This window comes from Grus americana, chromosome 18 (assembly GCF_028858705.1).
Source record: "Grus americana isolate bGruAme1 chromosome 18, bGruAme1.mat, whole genome shotgun sequence".
NCBI lineage: Eukaryota > Metazoa > Chordata > Aves > Gruiformes > Gruidae > Grus > Grus americana.
The window spans coordinates 1,285,500-1,293,666 of NC_072869.1; the positions used below are offsets into that span (position 1 = coordinate 1,285,500).

At 69.4% G+C, this 8,167-nt stretch overlaps 1 long non-coding RNA gene across 2 annotated transcripts; it reads right to left on the bottom strand.

Moving 5' to 3' along the window:
- Nucleotides 1–1,310: 1,310 nt before the first annotated feature.
- LOC129214631 (uncharacterized) lies at nt 1,311–7,727 on the bottom strand. Of its 2 annotated transcripts, none has more exons than XR_008579764.1 (3): nt 7,555–7,727; nt 6,018–6,488; nt 1,311–1,447 (listed from the first exon to the last, which is right to left on the bottom strand). It is a non-coding gene; the product is annotated as an uncharacterized LOC129214631 (long non-coding RNA). The 2 variants fall into 2 exon arrangements; XR_008579763.1 differs by lacking the exon at nt 1,311–1,447 and adding an exon at nt 5,367–5,841.
- Between the last annotated feature and the right edge of the window lie 440 nt (nt 7,728–8,167).

Consider the following 8,167-nt stretch of genomic DNA (forward strand, 5'->3'; position numbering starts at 1 on the left):
CCCCCCCATCCTGCGCCATTGCTCACGGGGCTCCTCCGTGCCCATCCTGAGGGACCACGGTTCTCTCCAGCTACTCATCAGTTGCTAACAGCCCAGGGCCAAATCCTGCCTCCGGCACGAGCCACGGCCAGACCCTCCCCGGCAGCACCGGGGCCGTTTCACCACCACAAACCTGCCGAGAGCAAGCGCAAAACTCCCCGGGAAGCACCGAAGCCCCCGCACGCCCGGGAGCATCGCCGGCCACTGCCTGAGGAGATGCCAACCGGGACGGGGACAGCACCGGGGACCCCAGCCCCACTCAGCTGGCACAAAACGGGGCATCGCAGCTCCGGCTGGCCCCTGGGGACCAGCGAAGGGTGAAGCGAGGCCCATTTGTTTCATTAGCACGAGAGGGGAGCGGAGCCAGTGGCAGCGTCCCCGTCCCCACCACGGGAGCTACCGGGAAGCCCCAGCGGCTCGGAGCCCTTCCCCGTCCTGCCCAGTGGCCCAGATTCCTCCTGCCCGGATTTGGAGCCGCAGAGAATAAACAGCCCCGGAGGGCTGCTGGAGCCGCAATTACTGTAATTAGAAAAGGTGGCTCAGGGCCGGCGCGGCGTCCCACGCTGTTTCATGAAAACGCGGAACCCCTCCGGGAGGTCCAGGGGTGGGGGCTGCTGCTTTGTCTAACGCTGCTCCGCGGGGGCGATGCACGTGCCCGTATCTGCTTGTGTGTGCGTGCGTGTGCACATGTATGCTCGCACACGCGCACCGTGCTGGGCAGAGGCAGATTTGTGGCTCTCACGGGTGACGCTGTCCCAGGAAAACATCCCGGTTCATCTCCGCGCACCCCGGGAGCTCCCGCCCCCGTCCCACCGTCCCTTCCTTGCTCACGGGTATTTTTCTGCAAGGATTGGCCTCGGCGGCAGCTCCGGGTCGGGGACCCTGTGCCAGGGTCTGCACGGGGCAGCTCTTCCCCGGGACGGGGCCATCCCTGCCCTGCCCTGCCCTCCCCTCCCTGGGGTGAGGGGGGCACGGCAGGATAGGGGGGCCCAGCGCAGGGTCCTGCGGGCTGGAGGGACAGGACCCCCCCTTCCCAGGCTGCCGGGGCAGAGCCCACCCACACCACAGCCCAGAGGTGGGTGCACCCGGGGGTCTGTGCCCACGCACCGCCCAGGGCGCCCCGCGTCCCCCATCCCCGCGGGACCAGCACCCACCGTCGAGCAGCCCAGGGCCGCTCCGCTCCCCGAAGACAGATGCCTGGCAGAGCCCAGGAACAACCCAGCGAGTATTTAAAAACATAAATTAAAACAAATTGCGTTTTTATATTGCAAATAAGGGCAGTTTTATCGCTTTTATTGCATAACAACCATTAATGAAGTGCAGTTTCAGGCACCTTAATTGCTCGGAGACTAAAGTTCAATCCATATCTGCGGCGCAGGCTGGGAGCCGCCGTGTGTCGTGGCAGGACCTGGCGGGTTGGAAACGTAAATAAAATTATGGGCACACGGGTGATCCGGCCATCGATCCCGCAGGGAAGCGCCGTGGGTTAAACGGCACAAACCGTCCCGGGGGGAGGCGGGAGGCTGTGGTGGCCCCCCCCCCCCCGGTGTCACCCCAATATCCCGGCGGAGGAGGAGGCGTGGGGCGGATTGCGGGGCCGGTGTCCCCAGGCTGTGGGGAAGCTGGTGCTGCCCGGGCCGGCCCACCCCCCGTGGGCACCGCGGGGCCGGGCTGGGGCGATGCAGAGCCCCGGTGGGGGGGGGGGGGGGGTGAGGAGGGGGCTGCACGGGCCGAACCCTGCCCCGGTACCTCCCCAGCACAACCCACGCGTGGACGTGCAAAGCACACGCGTGTTTGTGCAAAGCACGTAGGGGCGCGCGGGTGCACGCGGGTCCGCGGCACCGGGGATACCCCCGCGGGGGCTGCACGGGGATCTACGCGTGAACACGCAGCCACGCACACGCAGGACACGCATTACACGAACCACCGCGCCCGTCCGACCCCACGCCAGCCCTGGCACCGTCACGTCCACCCGATCCCCACCCGCACGTACCCACGCGGACCACATGCCCCGACCTTCCCGTGCCGTATCGTGCCGTGCCGGTCCCCGCACCCGCCTGCGCTGCGCCGTAGGACCGGGCCCCGCCCCCCCGGAACGCGCGCCACGAGCGTGGGCGGAGCCACGCGGTAAGACCGCCCCCACCCTGCGCGCATGAATGGGCGCGCCCCGCCCTGCCCCTTATAAGGCATCTGGCGCGGCTCGGAGGGCGGAGCCTGCGCGGGTCCCTCCCACCCCCCTCGTCCCGCCCTCTCGCCGCGCTCCCGCCAATCAGAACGGCGCACCGGGCCCCCCGCGGGCGCCGGCCTTTGTTTGTGGAGGGCGCCGGGGCCAATGGGTGCGCGGGAGGGGGAAGGGCGGGCCAATGGGCGCGCGGGGGGAGGGGCGGGGCGGTTTGCCATGGCCCGGCCCGGCCACGTGCGCGCGGAGCCGCCGCCGCCACCGCCGCGCCCGGGGACACCGAGCAGCCCCGGGACGGACCCGGCCCCGCCGCGCCCGTCGCCTTTCAGCGCCCCCCTCTCCCGGGAAGGCCGAGTCCCCACGGGTGGGGATGTGGCCGTGGTGCCCCCCCCCCCCCCCCCTTCCCCGCACCGGGCCGGGCCGCTCCCGTCCCGCTGGGTTCCGCTGCACGGCCCTGCCCACCCCCGCACCCCCCCCCCCCGGGGCACGGTGCTCCGGCACCCCCGGCACCCGGCCGCGTCCCCAGCAGCACTGAGGAGTCGTGCCCGGCCTCGGAGCAGCCGTGCCAGGCCGCCTGCCCCGTGTGCTGCACCCGCCCGGCGCCTCCCTGCCCCGGCAGCCCCCGCGGTGCCCCGGGGGCCGTGGTGAGCGGCAGCCCCAGCCCCGGCCGGGTCCCTCGGGCTCCGTCCCGGGCGTGCTGGGGGTCAGGGCTGGCCCCGAGCGGAGGTGGCAGCGGGACTCTGCCGTGCTCGGACGCCTCTGGCCCTGCTCGCTCGCTGCGGCCGGCCCCTGGGGACCGTCGTGTCGGGGGGCTCTGGGCAGCAAAGCCCGACTGCCTGCAGCGCCGCGTGCAGCCGGAGCCGCACCACGCACGGACCCCCAGGGCCGGGACACAGAGCCGTGTGCCGAACCGCGCGCTGGGACCCGGCTGTGCCGAGCACCCACCGCACGGAGGGGTGCAGGGAGCTGCCGCGGTGGCTGCACCGGGTGGGAGCCTCCCGAGGGGCCCAGAAGGGGCCACCTGGACCCCTGGCCCGTGCCTGGGATGTGGCCGGGACCCGTCGGCTCCTCTTCAGCCGTGAGAATTTTCCTGCTTCCCAACCGGCCCCAGTGCCAGACTGGCCGCGCGCCCGTGCCGTAGGGCCACCCGCTGCCAGGCCACGCTCGTGGTAAAGCCGGTGCGTTGTCACTCCCAGGCTGGCGGCAGCGAGCACGGCTGCTTGGGACGAGCCCTTTGCAGGAAAGGTGAAGGTCACGGTTGTTTCTACCATGACAGGCAGCTCCCAGCTCCTGTGTCGGACGGTCCCAATCACCTCCAGCGCTCCAGGACACCGTTGGTCACAGCGGGGGCTCAGCCTCGCGCCCACCACGGCACTGCCGTTCCCGTCCGGGAGCCGCGGCGGTGGCTGGTGACGGCCGGATTGAGGGGTGCTGCCCCCGCTGCCGGGTTTGCCGGGCTCCAGCTGCGCTTCTCGTCCCCCTCCCCGTGTCCCCCTGCCACCAGCGCCCGCGGCTCTGGGACCGGCTGCCCGCGCACCTCCGGCACAGCCCGAGGAGGAGCCGTCCGTCTGCCCATCCATCCAGGCCTGCCCGTGACGCTGCCCAAACCGCGGGCAGCATCACCGCGGCAGCCAGACATGGGGGTGGCCCCGGTGTCACCGGAGGAGACAGGGATGCCAATGAGCCCTGGGCCGGCACCGCCGCGCTCTCCAGCAGGCGGGGAAGCACCGATGCATCTCCCCCGGCTCAGGGAGAGAACAAAGGAGGGCATCTGCGGCAGAGGGAGTGCCGCTGCCGGATGCGCTGCAGCGCGGCTAATCCGCCCCGCGCCCTCCCCGGGGCCCCGGCACGCCCCGCTACCGCCGTGCCCCCGCTGCCAGCGTGCCCCCGGCACGGCCCTCCCACGTGGCCCCCGTGCACCGGCCGTCCCCTGCACCGGCAGCGCCGTGCGCCAGGGCAAGAGGCTGCTCAGCCCGAGGTGCGAGGGACCGCGCGGAGCCAGGGGAGGGAGCCCGGCCCGGCTGCCCCCGCAGCACCGCGGCCCCGGCCTGCCGTCCTCGTGGCATGCGCCGTTCGATCCTGCCAGGCGCACCGGTGTCGCGGTGGTATTCACCCCGGCTAATGCCACGCCATAAAGGAAAAGTCTTACATTAACGACTTTTGTCACCAAAGTCATTAACATAATAGGACTTCCACATCAAAATTGAATATTAATGCTCCACCCGGCTGCGGAGTGAGATGGATAATTGCTCTAATACATTTTCCAGTAGGATTTTCGCATCGCAGCAGCAATTGCATTAGCAAACCCGATTATTACCACGGCCGATACAATGGGCCAGTTAATGGGAGTTAAGTTCCTTCCTTTTTCCTTGGGACCCCAGAGCAGCTGTGGCTCCGTGCCCCCCCCCCCCCCCGCCCCCGCTGCCCCCCACCCTGGGCCACGGAGCAGAGGAACGGCGTCCCCGGGCTGGGAGCGGAGGTGACGGCAGCGCCGAGCCGCCTCTTCCCTCCGCGCTTGCAAACACGACCCTTGGTCACGGGCAGCCTTGCAACGCGCCGAAAACCTGCCGGCCCCGAGCGGCCAGGTCACCTGTGCCGTGCCGTAGGCGCACACCCCCCCCACCACCACCCCTTGCACCCCTTCTTCGTGTTCCTCTTCTTGCCCACCCAAAGGTGCCCGTGAGCGTGCAAATCCGCCGGTGCGGTCGCTCCCACGCTCCCCGTGCACGCACGTACGCACCGGCGCCGTGCGGCCCGTGCATCCCGGCGGGAACAGCGTCGTGCACGCACACGGGCAGCAGCTTCGCGTCTCCGGGGAAGCTCGGATGAACCCCGATAATGGGCGACAGGAGGGGCACGGTCCGCGGAGCCCCGTCCCGGGGCTCCGCGGACCGTGCCCCTCCTGTCGCCCTTTGTCTCCGCTCCCGCCGGGGCCGCCCCGGGGCGCGGACAAAGGCGGTTGCGTGGCCGGGAGGGGTTGCTGCATCGATAACCCACGCGGTGGGGGGGGGGGATGTCTACCCACGGAGGGGGGGGGTCTGTAGGGATGCAGGCTCGGTGCTCGCAGCTCCACAAATCCCCCTTCCCACCCGGCACCGGGGGGTTTTCCCGGCTCTTTCCCACTCCACCCCCCCCAGTGCTCGCTAAGGGAAGGAAGAGCCTCACAGCTGCTTTTTTTTTTGGTGTGTTTTGAGGCTTTTTTTTTTTTTTTTTGCAGTCAAGAAACCATTTCCGAGCGCTCCCCGAACAATGCGCCGGCCCCCAACCCGCCGCGCTGCTGGCGCCCGGCACACCGTTACCCCAACGCCGGGATTTGCCTCGCGCTCCCGTTCGGCAACGATTCCGTGCGCTGGGTTAATCCGTAATGTTATTTATCGGGCCGGAGCCCTTTCCTGGCCTTTCCCAGACGGAGAGGGATCCAACGGGGATGTTTTAGCGCATTTCCCAGAGCACGGAGGGGGGGGGAAACGCGGGTTGCGGCTCGGCGCTGCCGTGCACATCCACGGGAGGATGCTCCCCGGGTGGTCAGGATGCGGCCAGCCCCGCTCCCCATGGTGGGTTCCTGCGGGTGCCCCCGGGAGAGCCCCGGATCCGACCGCGGAGCTCAGCCCGTGCTCCGGCAGCTGCTTTGAAACACCGTAGGGAAAATAACCGAGGAGGAAAAAGAGCTTTTTGGGGAGCAGCATGCAGGGAAGGGGTGTCCCAGGGTGTCCCGGGGCGGCCGGACAGCGAGGGTCCGTCCCCAGAGGGTCCCAGCGCGTCCCCCCTCCCGCAGCCCGGCCCCTGCCCCGCTCCTCACCCGGCTGGAGGAGAAATCCCCGCTGCGCCGACGGCCCCACGGCACCGCGGTGCTCGCCCCGGGCAGCGCTGCCGGCACCGCGGCCTTTGCACCGCGGCTGTGGAGGAGGCTGGGTGTGCGCCGCCTCCGTGCGCGTGAGGTCCGTGCTCACGGTGTGATCCTGCGTCCCTCCGTCCACGTGTCCGTGTGTCCCCGGGCATCGCTCCCCGCTGCGGCCGCGCAGCCCCGCGCGCTGCCGCGTGTGCCAGGGCCGTGCCCCTGCGGTGAAGCCGTCTGTCTCCGGCCGTCTGTCCCCGCGGTCTGTCCTTGTGCCCTGGCCCTGGGGGTGCGTGAGTGCGCTGCGGCCGTGTGACCCGGCGTGCGCAGGTCTGTCGGTGCGGTGCCGGGGCGCGGAGCGGCCGCGGTGCTGGAGGGTCCCCACGGGCAGTGCCGCGTCCGCCGGCCGCTCGCCCTCCTAACTCGATTGTCATCCTGGCATAATGAATAGCTCCACTGTAATCTAATATCTTTTACAAGTTATTTGGATTTATTTGAGCATTTTCAATCAATTATGACCTTTTATTTTGGAAAAAAAACCCCCAACCTGCAGTGCCACAACGGGGACTCGTGGTGGCAGGCGCTGCCGGTACCGGCCCCGGCCGCCCCTCGCCCTGCACCGCCTGCTCGCTGCCCTTCCAGCTGCACGGGCCCCCCGGGACCCCTTACCCTGTGCAGCCCCCCTGCATCCTGCGGCCCCTTAATACTGCACTGCCACCCCCCCACCTTGCACTGCACGGCCCCCCAACATTGCACTGCATGGCCCCCCAACATTGCACCCCCCATTGCAGGGCCCACCAACATTACACCCCCCCCTTGCTGCACGACCCCCCAGCATTGCACCCCCCCCCCCCCACTGCACAGACCCCCAACATTGCATCCATCCCCACACCTTGCCCCACATGGCCCCCCCAGCATTGCACAGCCCCCCTCAACCTTGCACCACAACGACCCCACCGCACGGCCCCCAACATCGCACCCCCCTCCCCTTGCACCGCGTGATCCCCCACCATTGCACGCCCCCTCCCCACTGCACAGCCCCCCAACATTGCACCGCACGGGCCCCCCAGCATTGCACCCCCCCCACACCGCACAGCCCCTAGCACTGCGCCCCCCCCCTTTGCACAGCCCCCCAGCATTACACACACCCCCAGCACTGCGCACACACACACACAGAGCATTGCACAGCCCCCCAGCATTGCACACCCCCCCAGCACTGCACACACACACAGAGCATTGCACACCCCCCATTGCACACCCCCCCCAGCACTGCACACACACACAGAGCATTGCACACCCCCCCCAGCATTACACACACCCCCCAGCACTGCACACACACACACAGAGCATTGCACACCCCCCCCCAGCATTGCACACCACACCCCCCCCCCCCCAGCACTGCACACCCACACAGAGCACTGCACACCCCCCATTGCACACCCCCCCACCCCGCGCCTTTCAAACCCCCCCGGCCCCCCAGCTCCCCCCCCCCCACGCAGACCTGCCGGCAGCACGGCGGAGCCGGTGGGTGACTCCGGCCCGTTCCCCTCTCGTCGCCGCCTTTGATCTCCCCCGCGCCGTTCCCGGCCCTGGGGGTCCGCCCGGGGGTGGGTGTGGGGGGGGGGGGGGGTATGTGGGGGAAGCCTTGAAACCGCCCTCCCGGTTCCCCCCGCCCCCCCCCCTCACCCTTTACGGGGGCCGCCTTGAAACCGTGCGCGGGGCCCGTCATCGCTTTTCGCAGGGGCCGACCAATCAGCGGCTTGTTTACACTGCGTGATTGACAGCGGGCTGGCGGGAGGCCAGCCAATCAGCACTCGGAGGCGGCGGGGGATTGCGTTGCAGCGGGGATTGCATTGCACCTTCGGTGCAATGCAATCCCCGCTGCAACGCAATCCCCCCCCCCCGCCTTTAATTACGATGCACGACGCATGCGCGTTCCTCCCTCCTCCCCTCCCATTCATCCGCCGGGCTTGAATTAGGCGCCGCCGTTTAGCGTCTTAACCCCACCCCCTTTCTCCTTTCTGATTGGCGGGCGGCTGGCGGGGCCTCAGCCTATTGGAACAAAAAGAGGGAGGGCTGAGGCTGAAAGGCGCGCGAGGAGAGGCGTGGCTTAT